At 39.3% G+C, this 21,990-nt stretch overlaps 1 pseudogene; it reads right to left on the bottom strand.

The window, feature by feature from the left end:
• Positions 1–20,602: 20,602 nt before the first annotated feature.
• LOC145293539 (U2 spliceosomal RNA) lies at positions 20,603–20,726 on the bottom strand (annotated as a pseudogene).
• Positions 20,727–21,990: the final 1,264 nt, after the last annotated feature.

Genomic DNA, 21,990 nt, shown 5'->3' with positions numbered 1-21,990 from the left:
CTTTACATCATCAACATTCTAATTCACATTTGTCATCAATTGAAATGAATGGCTCTCGTCTTCAGGAGGCCTCAAGTTTTGACAAGCTTCTGGGCTTGACCATTACTCCTGATCTTAAATGAAACACATATATCAAATCTGTTGCCAAGGCCGCTGGAAAAAATGTGGGATCTTTCTATCGATCCAGTAGATATCTCACTGCTGATGCTATTCTCTACCTATATAAGAGCCAGGTACGTCCAAGGATGGAATACTGTTGCCACATCTGGGCAGGAGCTGCTAGAAAGGACTTGTTCTGCCTTGATAGAGTTCAAAATAGACTTCGTAGCCTCGTAGGAGATGTCCTTTTCTCCTCCTTGCAACCTCTATCTCACAGAAGAGATGTTGCGAGTTTGTCTCTGATGTATCGTTATTTTCATGGAAAGTGTTCAACTGAGCTTCAATCTATGGTCCCCCCTCGCCAAACTTTAACAAGAAACACTCGTCTAGCTGTAAACACTATCAATAATTTCCCCCACTCTTTATCTGTGCCTAAACCTAAACGTAGATTCCATGAACAAAGCTTCTTTCTTAGAACTGCACGCCTGTGGAATTGTCTTCCGTTTTCCTGCTTTCCGGCTGACTACAATATGGTTGTGTTCAAGTCTAAAGTAAATAAGTTCTTGATGAGCCGTTCCATATAAGTTATTAAATTTACCAAATTTTCATTACTAATGATTATTATATTGTCCAATTTCTACTGTACACTCTTTAACCCTTATCCTTGAGTGGCCTCTGGGCCTTGATAATGTGGCGATGCCTTTGTAAAAAAAAAAAAAAAAAAGATAAACTTTCTAAAACATTCTTTGTCTTGCTTAGAATAATAAAAATTCTTTGATATGAAACTCAACCACTTCATTTCATTTCAATGAGAGTTTTTTGAAATTACAATTTAATTTATTTGCTCTATCTTGCATATCGAGCAATTCTTGTTTAGATGGGATAACTTATAGAATATTACTGCCAGTAATATTTTGTAAACCAACAATCTCACGTTTACATAACCACTGATTGTTAAATAAAAACTATTCCGAAGAGTATATATATATATATATATATATATATATGTATACATATATATATACAAATATATATATATATATATATGCATATGTTAGGGCTTTTAAACCCTTCATCCGGTTTTTCACTTCCAATTTAAAATAAAATCCTCTGCTTACCCATCTTATGGCCGGTCTGTCGTAAGTTCGATATTAAAAACCACTACTCCTATTCAAAACATACAAAATGTAAACGGTATTTTTTTTTTTATTTTTTATTAGATGTTCACCCCAAACAAGGCACATTGTCAGTTTGGTGTGGGCGCTACTATCATGGGTAACAACTACTGGGGTACTATATAGGGATTTGGCAGCAAGATGTCGGTTAACGTTGCACTTGAACTTCTGCACGTCAGTACAGTGGGGAAGCAAGGACCTGGGATGGAATTCCAAAGTCTAGTTGTTCTGGGGAAGAAACTACTGAAGTAGAAATATCTTTTACATCTAAGGATCTCTACTGTGTGGGTGTGGGATTTAGCAGCTTGTCGGGTTTGTCGAGGGTGTTCACGTCGTGGGGGCACAAGTGCTTGCACTTCTTCAGAGCATTCACCATTAAAATACTTGTAGAACAGGCAGAGGGATGCAACGTTTCGTCAATGGGACAGAGGCTGAATCATAGATGCCAGTTCAGGGCCTATCAGATTTGCGACACTCTTTTGCACCTTGTCAAGAAGCGAGAGACTAGTAGCAGATGCACCAGCCCAAATATGACAGAAATACTCCATACATGGGCGAATGGTGGCCTTATAGAGGTACAGGTACTTTCGGATGATAGCAGTCTCTAGTACGGTAGAGAGAGCCCACCTTCCTTGCAGCGGCCCTGGCAATGCTTCAATGTAATTGTCCCAACACATGTTTCCTGTGAATGTTAGACAAAGGAGTTTGAAAGACGTACTCTCAGATAAAGAGTCGTTGGTCATTGCTAATGGTAGTAGAGAAGGTTTCTTGTAATTATTAAATGAACCTAGTTTAGTCTTGGCGGCATTGAACGAGACCACCCATTTTTGTCCTCATTACACTACAGATTAGAGGTTTAGGGTATCTGCCATTTCTTTAGATATGTGTTCATTTGTTTTCCTGCCGTGCCTGTTATAGAGTGTGGTGTCATCAGCATATATACCCATCTCAGAGGTAATTATGTCAGGGAGGTCATTTATGAATATCATGAACAGTAGAGGTCCAAGGATAGACCCTTGGGGCACTCCCGCATTTATATCATATTTTTAAAATGTACTAGTGTCGAGGACAACCTGGATTTTTCTCTTATCTAAGAAGGATTTAATTATGTTAAGTATTCTACCAGTGATACCGTGTGATATAATTTTCCTGAGAAAACCCTCATGCCATACCCTGTCAAAAGCCTTAGATATATATATAGAGCTACCGCCCTTCCCTCCCCTGCTTTGTCCGGTGAATGGTATATACGTTCAGAGATTACAGTTTGGATGTGTGCTGTGGAACGGGCTTGTCTAAATCCATATTGTTGGTCAGTTAGAAGTTTAGCATCTGTAAGGTGATGGACTAGAGCATGGTTAATTAAGGTCGCAAATAGTTTGGCAAAAAGTGTGAGCAGACTAATGGGGCGATGATTTAATGGGCCCGTTCTTTCGCCAGAATTCTTGAATACTGGTACCAGAGAAGCAGTTTTCCAACAGCCCGGAAAGCAAGATTCGTTAAGACATTTGTTGTAGAGTTTGGAGAGAATTGGAGCTACTTCGGCTGAGCACTTTTTAATTGCACAGCTAGGATGAGATCGGGTCCACATTGTTTTGAAGTTTCAAGGTTTTTTATGATAGCATGCACCTGAGCAGGTGTTATTTTCAGATCGTCTAGTGTGGCGTCTGTCCGCATAGGAATTCAGGTAGGACTGGTTGGAAGATCCAGTGTGGAGTTTGAGGCAAACCGACTGGCATGCACGTTAGCCTTCTCGATTGCTGAGCAAACAACCTTGTGATTGTTGGTTAGTGGGGGAATTGTTGATTGCCCATTATTTACTACACTGTTGTAGATTATCCAGAAGTCACGAGTTCCTAGTTTGTGTGCTTCGATGCGGTTTTAGCGGTTTCCATAAATTCTCTCTTAGCTGTCGCTATTTCTTTCTTAACATTACTTCTAGCTTCTATGTACTTCTGTCTGTTTGAACTGGACTTATGTCGGTTAAATTTGCTGTATGCATGCTGCTTTTGAGCAATGGCAATTGCGCAAGTCGACGTAAACCATTAGACACTGTGGGGCTTGCTATAAAATTTCCGCATGGGAACATGGGCTTCGATTGCAGTTTTGAACCATACAGTTGTCTCGTTTGCGCACTGTTCAGCAGGAAGAGAAAACTATTTCCCCATGGGGCATCTCTGCTAAGATCTCTGATGGCTTCCCAGTAAGCCTTTTTTATAATATCTCGTTGTTTTGAGCACTGGCTCTTCAGTTTTGGCTCTAAATTTTAAGGCGATTTCAAACATTATTTCTGCATGATCAGCGTTCCCAAGTGTGCTGTCGGCATTCGTTATACAATCATTGGAACTTGTGGTCAAAAACAGATCTAGAAGTGATGTATGTTGTTGCTCCTAGTCAGGGAAACGGGTTGGAAACGTAACAATTTTTTATAGGGAGTGAGATATAGAGATGCCCGCTGCATCTGTGTAAGTAGAGAATCCAAGTCAGTTTTTTGTGGTGGACATTAAAGTCACCAAATACATGCACTTCTGCGCTAGTGTCGAGGAACAGTGCTGTGTCTATGCTGTCAGAGATTTTGTTTATTATGGTGTAGTTCTGGGTCGAGGGAGAGCGGTAGAAAAAGTAAAATAGCTTATGTTGTGTAGCAAGTTTAGTCTAAAGCACATAAAGCCTTGATCATCCGATTCTAGGTGCGTTTCTCTAGTCAAGGGAAGGGTATTACGAATATAGAGTGCAAGTCCGTGCATGTGTCTGTCAGAATCCTTACGGCAGAGTGGAAGATATCCAGGCATGTTAAAGTAGTTAGTGGGGATGGAGGAGTGTAGGTTAGTCTCACTTAGTGCTAAGATATCCGGGGTATTTGTTAGGAGAAATGCTTCAACATCAGCTAAATTAGTTCTAAACCCACGGATATTTGTAGATGCAAGCCTCAAGGGAGGAGACAAGTTGGATTTGTTTGACCCTAAGCCTGATTTAAGTTTATTTTTAGATTGTACTGCCGTCATATTTTTTTAAAGAGTTTCAGTTTAGGTAAGGGGGCTGAACAAGAGGTTATGCAGAGCATCAGATATGCATCACAAGTAGACCATCAGCTGACCTTTCTTCAATTAGGATTGTGGCCTCAGGAAAGCCTACCGGGGATAAGTACAGGATCCCTTTCCATGCGCGACATGGCACTACAAACATCCCGATATTTTAAACTGTTGAAGGAGCAGCTGCTCTAAGCCTCTACATAATAGTTTGTCCCCTGTACTACCAGTCGAAGACAGCAGCCAAGAATTGTCAATCCCGTACCCTATGACCATCACAGGAAGGTCAACCTAATCTAATTGCTCAGGCATGTATGGTACTCACGCACTCTCAAGTGCCCAGATTTAGAGGTGGGGTTTGTCGGTAGTGAGGAAAACGGCGTTCGTTGCCCTAGACAAGAAACAAGATCTACCACTGAGTGTTTCTGTCGAATCACTGTGATAGCATCTCTGCACGTGAGTAATATGCAAAGAAGGAGTATGGAAGCCGGGCGACAGACAGAGCCTATCTACTTCTTAAGCAGTTTTGGTTTGCAAACCGGTAATTTGTTTGAGTCACCAGCTCAAGGAAGGTTGTCATCAAAGACTGAAGAGGCCTCCCTCCTCTTTGGTTTAGTTTCAGAGTTTTCCTTCTCCTAGATGGATGATCTGGGAAGATCTACGGGGTCCCTCAGCACTGAGAGGGTTTGTTCCGCGCCTAGGTTCTAATCCAGGTATTTCTGTGACCCCGCGTGGTTAGTTAATGTTACTGGGTTAGTTTGTAGAGGTTATATATCTGCTGAATAGTTACACTCCTCAAAGTGATTTAGGGACATTGCTATTTCATTGTTACTGGATAAAGGGGGTGAGTAGTGCTCATGCAGTGTATTCAACTAAGATTGTAAGAAGGATTGTTAGAAAGGAGATAATGTGGTTTGAGGCTTTCCCTATATTTTTTTTTATTTTATTTATTATAGCTGAGGAATAGTATAACGTTACAGTATGAGTAGGCATTAATTGAACTACGAGTTGTGCCCAAACTATGTTTTATATGACAGGAGGGTTGAGATGTATGTGCAATATAGTACGGATAAAACAGTAAGTTTCGAGTCATGAATAATTAGGTAAATAGATATATGGGCAGGTTTTCAGTAGATGCGAATAAAGTTGAAGTTGTAGGTATGAAGTGCGTTTAGTTTGTTGATATTTATAAAAAAATAATACAATGAAATAAATGATAAAACTCAGGAAAAATTTACAAATCTTAGATTTAGATCACATTTATTAAAAAAAAACTTAACTTATTTAACTTATCTTAATGCGTTTACTTACAAATATATGTAAGTAAACCCCTTTGAGTTAAAAAGAACCGATTTAAAAATAAGTACAATATAATAGTATATATATATATATATATATATATATATATATATATATATATATATATATAGATAATCATGTTTCACACCATATTTTCTGCTTTTAGTAGCGCTTCTGTGGATTCTGATAATATATTATTTTCAGGCTTTACTTAAAAATATGTTTCCACAAAAAGGGGAAAAGTAGAAACTTGTTTTTTATAGTGTTTTTAATATGGTCCGTAATTTAATTAGCGCCTGAAGTAGTGTTCTGGAAGGCTTCCTCAGTTTTTTTTTTACCTCATCACTATAAAGTGGTGTCTCACGACAATAAAAGATAATATACTCTCAAAATCTCTTTTAGTTTTAAACATTTTTCATCTTACTTTATAAGAGTCAACGTAAAACTAGTACTATTTATAAACTTGTGTGGACCATTAAATGCAAAAACATCTTTTAAAAGTAATAAATAAATAAATAAAATAATTATGGGGGCTGGGGCAAACAGAACTTTTCTCAAAGTGAAGCCTCACAAAAAATTAAAAAAACAATAATAATAATAATAATAATAATAATAGCGGGGGGGGGTTAACGAGCCAATGTCAAATCAGAGCTGTAAATCGCTTCTGGAGACCGATTTATTAGAACGTTGTATGTGAAACTGAATCCCTTTCCAAATCTTTACTGATTTTTTTTCAACTTTTTCATTATTGTCCCATAACCCGAAAAATAGTTGGCAAAGACGAACATTAAAAAATATAAGGGTGTACTGATTGTTCAAGTATACCTACATATTTTGCAAAAATATTTTCTTTACCCAAGTTGTGTGTAAACTTTATATAAAAAAATATCCGTTTTTCGTGTCCAAAATTATTTATTTATGATTATTTTATTTGCATTTTTCATTGACAGTTGGAAATTTAATTTGTAGTTTTCATTGACAGTTAAAAAATATGTTTTTCTAATATAAAAAAACTAACCGATCAATTTACATATTTTATAAAAAAATATTTCGTTTTTTTAACGACATAACTAATCGTAGTTTACCACCTTAAAAGTAATCACAATGTATTCATTTTTTTTAGCTGATGCGTTTCAACGGCCTTTAAGGATACTATAAAAATGATTTGTTTAAAGAGTAAAAATATTACATTATAGCGTGAGGGATCAATTTCCTATTTAGTTCTCGTTTCAATATAATAAAATACTTATATGATCGAAGTAAATCATAATTGATCCATTTTATCTGGTTTACGTTTTCCCATGCTTGATATTATGATCAGGTAGATTCAACTTTAAAACATGAAGAAACCAAACGGCTTGTAACAACGAAGCTGAATGGAAACGTATAAAACACTTTTCTAAACTGTAGCCAAAATAAATTGCATTTTACATTTAATCCGTTTTCAAGATTTATAATGATTTGATTATATACGAATCTCGTCGCTTTTCAAACATATTTCTTAGTTATCTGAATCCAGCATTATATAACAAATAATGTAACACCAGAGAACAGAGGATAAAAACTAACCAAATAACCTATATTGTGCTCAATGCGGAGTCTGAAGATTTGAACAATTAACAAAATCCATAGAAAGTGAGCGGTAGGTTTAAGATAAAGTGTGTTTCATTTCGACTGTGGACGATAGGAATGGATGGAAAATGAAAGATAATGTGATTTATTCACGCCAAACGTTTGCCAAACAAAATGGCTGCCAGAAACTGATTAGAAGTCAATAGTAATTGTTTCGCAAACAAAAAGAGAAAATGCCTTTCGGGATGAAAACATTCTCGTTATCTTGTCATTTTTCGTGAGGCATTTTTTTCTTAGACTTATGAATAAATGAAATATTTATGGAAAAATACAGTAACAACAAAATCGTTGCTATTCATTCAATTATCGTTTTCTCTAACCTTGCAGATAAATGAAATAGTTATGGAAAAATACAGCAACAACAAAATCGTTGCTATTCATTCAGTTATCGTTTTCTCTAACCTTGCAGATATGCATACGTATTGGCATGAGTCGTAGAAGCATTGCCTAATGTCCACTGTAAAAATTCCTTAGATTGAAGTTCTCAAGAATAATGAGGTAGAAATAATTAAAAACTGACTTAAATAAGTTTCCAGACTTTTTTTCTCATGGGGAATTCTTCTGAAATTACACACATTAAACCCCAGTCCTCTTTGGAGTAATCTCCTTCGCTTTCAATGCACTTGCGCCGTTCTAAAACCATCTGAAAGTACCCATGGAATACCTGTTGCGTGAGCATATCAATGCTCCTCGTCACAGACTATTTCATATCCTCAACTGTCTCATAACGACAGTCTCTAAGGCATTTCTTTAGCTTAGGTTATAACCGAAAGTCACAGAGAGCAAGATATGGATTATAAGAATGGTAAGAAACTGTCTCGATACCCATCGTGTTTAAAAAGTCTGTAACTGATGGAGCACCCTTAGAATAAAGTTCGCGCAAGTTTTCCGCATCTGCAGTTCCTTGAAGGATAATTGTCTCTACAGTTCCAACACTGACATCAAACGGCATTTATTGTCCCTATAGACACACGATAGCACTTATCGATGAAATCTCCTATGTTTTAAATCTACTCTGGTTTTCTGACTTCCTTACTTTACACGCATCTCTTATCATCACTTACATACCGCCTGTCTTCCTTTAATCCCTAATGCCATAAAAAATAGTCATTCAAGATGTTCACAAGCAGTATAAAGCATTCTAATCGTTTCTGTTTAATAAAAGTTTATTGCATCCCGTTTTTCTAAAGTGTTCTCACTTCCAGATTGCATTTTGTAAATTCACTAGCTCTAAAAATCAGGCGTTAGTAGGGTGTGTTAACTCTTGCTGTACCTGTTCATTTAACCATAGAGTCATAAAATGGAGGGAAATAACGTACTAAAATTTTAAGTCTTTAATAATTTAAATGCCCGCACAAAAAAGTATCGAAAATTATTGAAGGTACCTCGCAGATAAAATTTATTATGAATTACTTCATATCGGCATGCACCGTAAAATGGACATCAAACCAATATATATGCAAATGTTCAAGCAAAGACCATATGTGGGGGCAACCCCACATTTTTTTTAATTCAATTTTCACCCCAAACAAGGCACAGTGCCACTTTGAAGCAGAGGGCTACTATTAGGGAATTAATTAGCGGGGCCATTATGAAGGGAGAAGAGTAGAAAGATGTTTGTTAATATTACACTTGAACTTCTGCATATCATTGCAGTTGGGAAAGCAGAATCCCGGAAGGGAGTTCCAAAGACCCGCAGTTCTGGGGAAGAAACTATTGGAGTAAAAGGCTTTCTTGCACCTAGGGATCTCCACTGTAAAGGGATGAGACTTAGAAGCTTGTCGGGTTTGTAAGGGGTAGTTACGTCGGGGAGGTACAAGTGTTTGCAGTTCGTCAGAGCATTCACCATTAAAGTATTTGTAGAACAAGCAGAGGGATGCAACATCTCGTCGATGGGGCAGAGGTTGAAGCCTAGATGACAGTTCAGGACCTATCTGGTTGGCGACTCTTTTTTGAACCCTGTCCAGGAGCGAGAGACAAGCAGCAGATGCACCAGCCCAGATGTGACAACAGTACTCCATACATGGGCGAATGGTTGCCTTATAGAGGTATAGGATACTGGCAGGCGTAAGTAGTTTTCTAGCACGGTAGAGGGAGCCAACCTTCCTTGCAGCAGCCTTGGAAATGCTCTCAATGTATATATTCCAGTTCATATTCCCTGTAAACGTTAGGCCGAGGAGTTTAAAAGAAGCACTTTCAGGTAATGTGCTCTTGGCCATTGCTATTGGTGGTAGAGAAGGTTTCTTGAAGTTATTGAAGGAAACAAGCTTAGTCTTAGCAGCATTGAATGAGACCAACCATTTTTGTCCCCATTCCACTACGGATTGGAGGTCATCCTCTAGTGTTTCTGCCATTTTCTTGGATATGTGTTCATTTGTTTTCCCCTCATATCTGTTATAGAGAGTGGTGTCATCGGCAAATATACCCATCTCCGAAACAATATTATCAGGGAGGTCGTTTATGAATATCAGGAACAATCGAGGTCCAAGGATAGACCCCTGAGGCACTCCCGCATTTATGTCATACTGTTTGGATGTACGTCCGTCGAGGACAACTTTGATTTTTCTATTACTTAAGAAGGATTTAATTACGTTATGAATTCTTCCAGTGATTCCATATGATCTAATTTTCCTTAGAAGACCAGCGTGCCATACCCTGTCAAAAGCCTTAGATATATCAAGGGCCACCGCTCTACCCTCCCCTGTTTTATCCAATGAACGGTATATACGTTCAGAAACTACAGTTAAGATATCTGCTGTTGAACGGGCTTGCCTGAATCCATATTGTTTGTCAGTCAGGAGTTTAGCAGCTGTTAGGTGCTGGACTAGGACTTGATTAACTAAGGACTCAAATATTTTGGCGAAAAGCGGGAGGGGGCTAATGGGGCGATAATTTAGTGGGTCAGTTCTTTCACCAGAATTCTTGAAGACTGGTACCAGAGAGGCGGTTTTCCAGCAGTCGGGAAAAAAGGATTCGTCAAGGCATTTATTGTAAATTTGGACAGAACTGGAGCAACCTCGGCAGAGCATTTTTTTAATAGCACAGCCGGGATGAGATCTGGTCCACATGCTTTTGAGGTGTCTAGGTTTTTTATAATAGCATGTACCTGAGAAGGGGTGATTTTCAAATCGTCAAGTGTGGCGTCTGTTCGCAGAGGAAAATCAGGGAGTGAGTGGTGTACCGAGTTCAGTGTGGAGTTTGAGGCAAACCGACTGGCAAGCAGATTAGCCTCGTCAGTTGCCGTGCAAGCAACCTCATGATTGTTTGTTAGTGGGGGAATAATTGACTGTCCATTATTAACTACGCTGTTGTAGATTTTCCAAAAATCCCGGGTTCCTAATTTCTGTGCTTCGATGCGCTTTCTGGTGGTTTCAGAGTAATCTGACTTAGCTGTGTCTATCACTCTCTTACAATTATTTCTAGCTTCTATAAACTTCTGTTTATTTGAGCTGGACTTATGTCGGTTGAATCTACGGAACGCATGCTGCCTTTGACAAATGGCAGCTGCACAAGCAGAAGTAAACCATTAGGGGGAGTGGGGCTTGCTATAGTATTTCCGTGCGGGAACATGTGCTTCAATAGCAGTTTTGAACCATTCAGTTGTCTCATTTGCACACTGTTCCGCTGGAAGAGTAAAGATATTTTGCCATGGGGCATCTCTGATGAGCTCCCTGATGGCTACCAAATCAGCCTTTTTGCAATACCTCGTTGTTTTGAGTAGTGGGTCTTCAGTTTTAGGGCGAGAATTTAGGCTGATTTCTACCATTATCACAGCGTGATCAGCATTCCCGAGTGGGCTGTGGGCATTTGTTGTACAACCATTGGGAACCGTTGTCAGAAAGAGGGCATGTTGATCGTGCTGGTCTGGGAAACGTGTCGGAAATATAACCAATTGAGATAGGGAATGAGATATAGAGAAGCTATGTGTTGCGCTACCAGCTACGTCTGTGTGATTTGAGAATCCTAGCCAGTTACTGTGGTGGACATTGAAGTCACCAAATAAATGTATTTGTGCGCTAGTATCGAGGGAGAGTGCTATATCTATGCTGTCTGAGACTTTGTTTATTAGGGTACAGTCTTGGTTTGAGGGAGAGCGGTAGAGAAAATGCAAGTAGCTAATATTGTGTTGCATATTTAGTCTGAAGCACATAAAGGCCTGGCCCTCTGATTCTAGTTTTATTTCTCTAGTTAGGGGGAGGGTGTTTCGAATATAGACTCCAAGTCCATGCATATGTCTGTCCGAGTCCTTACGGTAGAGTGGGAGATAACCAGGCATGTTAAAGTGGTTAGAGGGAATGGAGGAGTGAAGGTTAGTTTCACTTAATGCTAAGATATCCGGGGTGTTTACAAGGAGAAATGACTCAACATCATCTAAGTTAGTTCTAAGCCCGCGTATATTAGTAAATGCAAGCCTTAAGGGAGGAGGCAGGTTGGTTTTCTTTGAGTTTGGTCCTGGTTTAAACGTAACTTTTGCTTGAGCTGTCATTTCATTTTATTTTATTTAAAAGTTTCAGTTAGGGTGGATGAGTGAGGGGGTGCTGGACAAGTAGTTGTGCAGAATACCAGACATGCAATACAAGTAGACCATCAGCTGTCCTCACCCACAGGATTGTGGCCTCAGGAATGCCCACAGGGGATGAGTGCAGGGTCCCTTTCCATGCGCGACATGGCACTACAAACATCCCGATATTTTACAACTGTTGATGGAGCAGCCGCTCTAAGCGCTACCAAAGAGTTAGGGCTCCTGTACTATCAGTCGGAAACAGCAGCCAAGAACTGTCAATCCGGTACCCTCAATCCATTAGGCAAAGCCAGCCCAGTCCAACTGCACCGACATATATGGCACTGAAGCACCCCACTGTGTCCAGTTTAGGGGGATGGGATGTGGCGGGAGTGGGGAAAAGCGGCGTTCATTGCCCTAGTCAGGAAACAAGGTCAACCACTGGTGATTCAGACGAGTCCCTGTGATAGTACCTCTACGCCTGGCCAATAGGCAAAGAAGGAGTATGAAAGCCGGGCGATAGACAGAGTCTATCTCCTCCTTAAGCAGTTTAGGTTTGCCAACCGGTGATTTGTTTGAGTCACCAGCTCTAGGAAGGTTGTCGTCCAGGACTGAAGAGGCCTCCCTCCCCTAGGTTTAGTTTCAGAGTTTTCCTTCTCCTAGACGGATGGCCTGGGAAGACCTACGGGTCCATCAGCTCCGAGGGGGTTCGCCCCGCGCCTGGGTCCTAATCCAGGTATTTCTGCGACCCCGCATGGGTAGTTAATATTTATTGGTTATTTAGGTTAATATCTCCTGGAAAAATCGGGCATTTAGGTTAGCTTCTACAGAAGATTTTCACTCCTCAAGTGTGGTTTAAAAAGGGCATTATTATGCTGTCCATTTTCATTAAGACCATGGTCAATGTAGAAGCAACCCTTCAAACACATCGTCGCTATCAAGCTCCCCTACTCCCCAGGGATTTGTCCCCATTTCCCATTCACTCCTCACATTAAAAATCGGCATTGTGCCTTATTTGCTCGATGGTGGAGCAAATAAATAGCAACCAATATATATGCAAAATTGATGAATGCAATGGAGAGTAGAATATAATATTCATTATATACACATTTAGCATGGCTTACAAAAAAGCAGTTATGTTTCAGTATTGTGTGCACCGTATAGGGGGATAATTTTGTCAACAAATTAGGAATATAGAAGTGTAAGAAATGGATTCAAGACAATTATGTTTAAACACCAAAGAACTCCGACACAGTCAATCAGTTTAAATCAATAGTTTTTTCATGGATAAGTATTTTTCTACATACGAAAACGTTTCAATTGCCATAATACAAAATACATATGCACACACACACGCTCACACACACGCTCACACATACACACACACACATATATATATATATATATATATATATATATATATAAAAATGGAAACAAAACTATGAAATGAAGTCACAAAACTATATATTGGTAGATATAGAATGGATCATATACTGAATAATGAATAATGGAATACAATCAAAATTTGGGGGATAAAAAGGGACTCTTTATGCCGGGGAATTTCGAAGCTTAATGCTTCTAATAAGAAGAGTAGAGAAGGTGCTAGGTAGCATGGGGAAGATGCGGCGTCCAGCGTAGAGTTCATTAGGGACGAAAACGATTAAGAGGAATTATAGAATATTGGGGAAGCTTTATTGAATTCTAAATAAATAAATGAAAATCTTGTTATATATAGTATGATATATAAGATTATATGGTCTTTAACATAGTGTTGAGTGTAAGGGGTATATGGTTTAGGGCTAAATTGGAGTTGTATTTTTGATGCATGATAATTTATTTTAACGGTTTGTGGGGTGGCTATTATCTATGGAGTGGTATTTTGACAGGTGCAACCTAAACGGCAAAAGGCGGCTATAAAATCGCTTATAATTTTAGGGGGGTATGCTAGGTTTTAATATTGATTAGGTAATATGCGGCAGTATTTTTAAGTTTCTTCTGTTATAATATAGGGAGTATGATTATAAGGGGATGGTCGGAGGATAGGATGGCAATGTCTATAAGTGCGTTTAACTTGATGCAAATGGTTTAAGGATACATATAGTTGGCAAGGTGGAAAAGTAAGGAGACATTTACTACTCATAAAAGTGGTAATAATACCAATAAGTGTAGGGTAATTATAATAATGAGAATGAAAATAATAATGATAATTATAATAATAGTAAAAATAATAAAGATAAAATTTAAATAAAAGTAAAAATGAAGAAAAAATAAAGATAAAAATATAAATGATATTACCAATAGCTGTGATAAAGGTAATGTCAATATTAATGGTTATAACCATGAAAATGAAGATAATGGTAACGGTTATGGTAACAATGACGGGGGTAGTAACGGGGATAATAATAATAATGACAGATATTATAACTATGATTATCTTACTATTAATGAGAATAGCGGTACAAACAAGGCAATGATAATAATGATAATAATAATAGTAATTACAATACTGCTACCACTACCTCCACTATCGGCACCACTACTACTACTAATAATAATAATTATAATAGTCTTAATAAAAATTACTTGGAAATGCGTAAAAGAAAGGGATTGAGACAAGTGGGGGGGTTAGAATAACAGTGAATAGGGTTGAAGAGTGAGGGGAAAGTGGTCCCGTGAAAAAATAAAATAAAGTAAAATAAAAGAATATATATATGCACACATATATACGCATATACACACACACACATATATATATTCTTCACACACACACACATATATATATATTCTTCACACACACATATATATTCTTCACACACACACACACATATATATATTCTTCACACACACACACACACATATATTCTTCACACACACACACATATATTCTTCACACACACACACACATATATTCTTCACACACACACACACACATATATTCTTCACACACACACACACACACACATATATTCTTCACACACACACACACACATATATTCTTCACACACACACACACACATATATTCTTCACACACACACACACATATATTCTTCACACACACACATATATTCTTCACACACACAGACACACATATATATATATATATATATATATATATATATATTCTTCAGAATAGTTTCGGATATCTACAAAGCTATGCAGATTACCCAATATATAACTTGGACATTATTACCAAACGGATGTAAAGAACGTATAACATGGATTTTACCAAGCAAGCTGGATCTAAAAAAAAACATTAATATCTTTTTCCTACAAATCCGTCTGATAAATGCATTATTTTCATTTTGACTTTCCATGTCTCACTGACTTTAGCAAATAGGGTGCATACCTTTATAACTATTTGCTAATATTTTCTCTCCTCTGATGATAAGAAGATACATCGGGATAATACAAATCTCAACAAAATTGCTTTGGAGCTTATAAAGGAGACAATTCGAGTAGAAAAATGAACTCACAAAGCTATATATTAGTATATATAAAACGATTCATTTATTTAATGAGGGTATACATACATTTTGTTCGGGGATAAAAGGAACGCTTTATACTAAGGTATTTCGAAGCCTAATGTTTCTCATCAGAACAGTAGAGACAGTGCCAGGCAGCATAATGAGTATGTGACGTCTAGAGCGGTTATCGTTGGGAACAAAATAAATAAATAATATTATTGATGTTTTTTTTGAGGAAATGTATTGAACTCTAAGAGGAGTCTATTGCATAAAGTGTTATGTTTCTTTACTAAGCACATTTATATTATAAAATATAATTTCAGGAAAAAACTAATGGACGGTTATCCGTGAATCATCCGGACTAACGGACAGACGGACCCATTGAAAACATAGGTCACTCTCTGATAAATCGGGGCACAAAAATGTTACTCCATACCCCTTGATTAAAAATAATAAAATATAAATGTGTTACAGACCGACCGATAGAGTGGCTTGCATGCGACTAAAAATGCCTTAGCATGGAAGGGTTTACCCTTCAATTGCCAAGGAAAAGTTACAAATGAAAGTGCAACCTGTGTTAAGAATATATACTACACTTTGATCTTAGCTATGTGGCCAAGGAAAAGTTACAAACATAAGTATAGATTGTAGTAAGAACATATACTACACTTTGATCTTGACCAAAAGGCCACGAAAAGGGTATTTATTTGCTCCTCTACTGAGCAAATTATGCACAAGGCCAATTTTTAATATGAGGAGTGAAGGGAAAATGGGGACCAACTCCCCGGGGAGTAGAGGAGCTGCCTAGTGACAATTGGTATGAAGGGTTGCCCCTACATTGACCAAGGTCTTATATGTGGGGTTTTGTATTTATTTGCTCCCTCACCGAGCGTATTAGGCACAAGGTCGATTTGTAATGTGAGGAGTGAAGGGGAAACGGAGATCAACTCCCCGGGGAATAAGAGAGCTGGATAGTGACAATTGATATGAAGGGCTGAAATTTATTTGCTCCCCCACCGAGCAAATACGGCACAAGGCCGAATTTAATGTGAGGAGTGAAGGGGAAATGGGGGCAAACTCCCTGGGGAGTAGGGGAGCTGGATAGTGACAATTGGTATGCAGGGTTGCCCCTATATTGACCAAGGTCTAATATGAGGTGTTGCCTCCACATATGGTCTTTGCTTGCAGTATCTGCCGGAACACATACTACATTTTGATCTTGGCCACAAGGCAAAAGAAGGGTATTAATTGCTCCCCCACTGAGCAAATTACACACAAGGCTGATTTTTAATGTGAGTAGTGAAGCGGAGATGGGGACCAACTCCGGGGGGGGGCAAGTGAGCTGGATAGTGATAATTTGTATGAAGGATTGCCCCTACATTGACCAAAGTCTCATATGTAGGATTAGCCCCACATATGGCATTTGCTTGCAGTATCTGCCGAAACAGATATTCCACTATTATCTTGGCTAAGAGGCCATAAAAAGGGTATTAATTTGCTCCGCCACTGAGCAAATAAGGTACAAGGCCGATTTTTAATGTGCGGAGTAAAGGTGAATTGGAACATCTCTGCCTGGAGTAGGGGAGCTTGTTAGTGATAATTGGTATGAAGAATGGACCCTACATTGACCAAGGTCTTATATGTGGGGTTGCCCCCACCTATAGTCTTTGCTTGCTGTATCTGCCAGATAGATACTTCATTTTGATCTTGGTTAAAAGGCCGAGGAAAGCTGTATTTATTTGCTCCCTCACCGACCAAATTAGGCACAAGGCCGAATTTTAATGTGAGGAGTGAAGAGGAAATGGGGAAATACTCCCCGGAAAGTAGGGGAGCTGGATATTGACAAATGGTATGAAGGATTGCCCCTACATTGACATTGGTCTTATTTGTGGCGTTGCCTACACATATGGTCTCTGCTTGCAGTATCCGCCGGAGAGATACTACATTTTGAACGTGGCGAAAAGGCAAAGAAAAGGGTATTTATTTGCTCCCCCACCGAGCAAATAAGGCACAAGGCTGTTTTTTCTGTGAAGGGTGGAGGGGAAATGGGGGCAAACTCCCTGCGAAGTGGGGGTGCTGGATAGTGACAATTGGTATGAAGTGTTGCCCCTACACTAAGGTCTTATATGTGGCGTTACGCCTACATATGGTCTTTGTTAGTAGTATCGACTGGAACAGAGACTACACTTTGATCTTGGCCATAAGGCCAAGAAAAGCGTGATATTTATTTTCTCCCTCACCGAGCCAACTAGGCACAAGACCGATTTTTAATGTAAGGAGTGAAGGGAAAATAGGGGCCAACTCCCCGGAGTTGTCCCTATATTGACCAAGGTCTTATATGTGGGGTTTCACCTACATACGGTCTTTGCTTGCACTATCTGCCGGAACACATACTAAACATTGATCTTAGCCTAAAGGCCAAGAAAAGATGTAGTTATTTACTCCCTTACCAAGCAAATTGGGCACAAGGCCGATTTTTAATATAAGAAGCAATGGGAACTGGGGACCAACTCCCCGCGGAATAGGGGAGCTGGATAGTGACAATTGGTATGAAGGGTTGCCCTACATTGTCCAAGGTCTTATATGTGGTATTGCCCCCACATATAGTCTTTGCTTGCAGTATCTGCCGGACAGACAATATACTTTGATCTTACCAAAAGGCCAAGAAAGGGGTATTTATTTGCCCCCCCCTGAATAAATTAAGCACAAGGCCTAATTTTAATGTTAGGAGTGAAGAGGAAATAGGTACAAACTCCCCGGTGAGTAGGGGAGTTGGATAGTGACAATTGGTATGAAGGTTTTCCCCTGTATTGACAAAGGTCCTACATGTGGAGTTGCCCCCACTTACGGTCTTTCCTAGCAGTATCTGCTGGACAAATAGTAAAATTTGATCTTAGCCAAAAGGCACAGAAATGCGGGGTATTTATTTTCTCCCTAAACGAACAAATTAGGCACAGGGCCGATTTTTAATGTGAGGAGTAAAGGGGAAATAGGGACCAACTTCCAGGGGAGCTGGTTAGTTACAATTGGTATGAAGGGTTGCCTCTACATTGACCAAGGTCTAATATGAAGGATTGCCCCAACATACGGCCTTTGCTTGCAGTATGTGCCGGAAAGATACTACACTTTGATCTTGGCTATAAGGCCAAGAAAAGCGGGATATTTATTTTCTCCCTCACCGAGCCAACTAGGCACAAGACCGATTTTTAATGTAAGGAGTGAAGGGAAAATAGGGACCAACTCCCCGGAGTTGTCCCTATATTGACCAAGGTCTTATATGTGGGGTTTCACCTACATACGGTCTTTGCTTGCACTATCTGCCGGAACACATACTAAACATTGATCTTAGCCTAAAGGCCAAGAAAAGATGTAGTTATTTACTCCCTTACCGAGCAAATTGGGCACAAGGCCGATTTTTAATATAAGAAGCAATGGGAACTGGGGACCAACTCCCCGTGGAATAGGGGAGCTGGATAGTGACAATTGGTATGAAGGGTTGCCCTACATTGTCCAAGGTCTTATATGTGGTATTGCCCCCACATATAATCTTTGCTTGCAGTATCTGCCGGACAGACAATATACTTTGATCTTACCAAAAGGCCAAGAAAGGGGTATTTATTTGCCCCCCCCCTGAATAAATTAAGCACAAGGCCTAATTTTAATGTTAGGAGTGAAGAGGAAATAGGTACAAACTCCCCGGTGAGTAGGGGAGTTGGATAGTGACAATTGGTATGAAGGTTTTCCCCTGTATTGACAAAGGTCCTACATGTGGAGTTGCCCCCACTTACGGTCTTTCCTAGCAGTATCTGCTGGACAAATAGTAAAATTTGATCTTAGCCAAAAGGCACAGAGATGCGGGGTATTTATTTTCTCCCTAAACGAACAAATTAGGCACAGGGCCGATTTTTAATGTGAGGAGTAAAGGGGAAATAGGGACCAACTTCCAGGGGAGCTGGTTAGTTACAATTGGTATGAAGGGTTGCCTCTACATTGACCAAGGTCTAATATGAAGGATTGCCCCAACATACGGCCTTTGCTTGCAGTATGTGCCGGAAAGATACTACACTTTGATCTTGGTCATAAGGCCAAGAAAAGCGGGATATTTATTTTCTCCCTCACCGAGCCAACTAGGCACAAGACCGATTTTTAATGTAAGGAGTGAAGGGAAAATAGGGACCAACTCCCCGGGGTTGTCCCTATATTGACCAAGGTCTTATATGTGGGGTTTCACCTACATACGGTCTTTGCTTGCACTATCTGCCGGAACACATACTAAACATTGATCTTAGCCTAAAGGCCAAGAAAAGATGTAGTTATTTACTCCCTTACCGAACAAATTGGGCACAAGGCCGATTTTTAATATAAGAAGCAATGGGAACTGGGGACCAACTCCCCGTGGAATAGGGGAGCTGGATAGTGACAATTGGTATGAAGGTTTGCCCTACATTGTCCAAGGTCTTATATGTGGTATTGCCCCCACATATAGTCTTTGCTTGCAGTATCTGCCGGACAGACAATATACTTTGATCTTACCAAAAGGCCAAGAAAGGGGTATTTATTTGCCCCCCCTGAATAAATTAAGCACAAGGCCTAATTTTAATGTTAGGAGTGAAGAGGAAATAGGTACAAACTCCCCGGTGAGTAGGGGAGTTGGATAGTGACAATTGGTATGAAGGTTTTCCCCTGTATTGACAAAGGTCCTACATGTGGAGTTGCCCCCACTTACGGTCTTTCCTAGGAGTATCTGCTGGACAAATAGTAAAATTTGATCTTAGCCAAAAGGCACAGAAATGCGGGGTATTTATTTTCTCCCTAAACGAACAAATTAGGCACAGGGCCGATTTTTAATGTGAGGAGTAAAGGGGAAATAGGGACCAACTTCCAGGGGAGCTGGTTAGTTACAATTGGTATGAAGGGTTGCCTCTACATTGACCAAGGTCTAATATGAAGGATTGCCCCAACATACGGCCTTTGCTTGCAGTATGTGCCGGAAAGATACTACACTTTGATCTTGGCCAAAATGCCAAGAAAAGCGGGGTATTTATTTGCTCCCCCACCGAGCAAATTAGGCACAAGGCCGATTTTTAATGTGAGGAGTTAAGGGGAAATGAGCACCAACTCCCCGGGAAGTAAGGGAGCTGGATAGTTAACTTTGGTATGAAGGTTTGCCCCTGCATTGACCAAGGTCTTATATGTGAGCAGCCTTAGATATGGTCTTTGCTTGCAGTATCTACCGGAACATATACTACACTTTGATCTTGCCTTAAAGTGAAAGAAAAAGGGTATTTATGCGCTCGTCCAGAAAGAAACTTAGGCACAAGGCCGATTTTTAATGTGAAGGGCGAAGGGGAAATCAGGGACCAACTCACCGGGGAGTAGGGGAGCTGTATATTGACAATTGATATAAAGGTTGCCCCTACATAGACCAAGGTCTTATATGTGGGGTTGCCCCCAAATATGGTCTTTGCTTGCTGTATCTGCCGGAACAGATACTACACTTTGGTCTTGGCCAAAAGGCCAAGAAAAAGCTTAAAAAGCTAAGAACAGCCTGTATTAACAACAGACCTTTGATCTTAACCAAAAAAAAAAAAAAAAAACAAGCAAAAAAGTGGTACGGACAGACCGCCGACAGACAGACCGACCGACCGACCGACCGATGGAGTAACTTTTAGAGTCGTTTACACGCGACTAAAAACACTTAACAAGAGTATTATCCTACCTAATAATAATAAAAAGAACGTCATATATATAAAATATACCAAATAGGTACTTAAATAACTTCCTCCACAATCCATCAGCCCAAAACTAATTTTCCGCTCAAAGCTACTCCATTCCGGATCGGACTGTGGGCAGATATACGTTGAAGAAACACAACGCAGTCTAAATTAGAGAACGTGCGTACATTGAAGAGACATAAAAAAAAAAAACCCTAAACAATATTTTCCGATATGACCAGAATATTGATTTTGAAAGTGCAACAATTCTAAAAACAATCTATATATCTATAAATGTCAACGTGTTTGTCTGTGTGTGTGTCGGTGTACATTTCCCTACGCAATAACTCTGTCTACAGACTCGGAATTTAATATACAGGGTACTGAGATTTGGGAAAATCGAAGTAACCGAATTTTGGCCAGAAATTTTGCGATTAAGACGTCAAAGTTCAACGATTTGACTTTTGAGAACTCTACCAAACTCCTCCTAAAATTTGGGGTCTAATCACTTGAAATTTTGGGATATAGGTTACTTGGACATGGATGTAACTTAGTAACTTCATTTGAGCCCAAAACAATAAATGTGTAGGGGTCATAATAGGGGCCAAATTAAAATAAATTGACCGTTTTCGTTTGCTTTTGTTTTTTTTGTTTTTTGTTTTTTTTGCTCAGCATACACCTCTTAACAGCCGGGCAACGCCGGGCCGAAATGCTAGTACATAATAAATCTACATGTCATTTGTTGGAATCTTTCCTTATCTCCAACTCCCCCAATGTAACCAAACAAAAGAAAGGACTTTTTAATATTCCTCTTATGTAAAATAATTATGCATGAAAATAATTTAGACACCGTTTAATTTTTTAGGCACATATTGTATTTACACATGTAGATATGTATTATATACTGTCACCCCGCTTCCCTTTACATATACTGTTAATTAATCTTCTCGTCAGTGATTATTTTACATGTTTACGCTTTAAAAAAGCCCGCATTAAACGAGCGAAACGTCATTGAGTTTTTAGGTTTTCCATCTCCGTTTTTATCATGCACATATATGTGTGTGTGTGTGTGTGTGTGC

Source organism: Euprymna scolopes, chromosome 14 (assembly GCF_053919585.1).
Source record: "Euprymna scolopes isolate OS-2025 chromosome 14, ASM5391958v1, whole genome shotgun sequence".
Classification (NCBI taxonomy): domain Eukaryota; kingdom Metazoa; phylum Mollusca; class Cephalopoda; order Sepiida; family Sepiolidae; genus Euprymna; species Euprymna scolopes.
The sequence above is the reverse complement of the archived record's forward strand: the minus strand, read 5'-3'. Positions and strand labels throughout refer to the sequence as shown.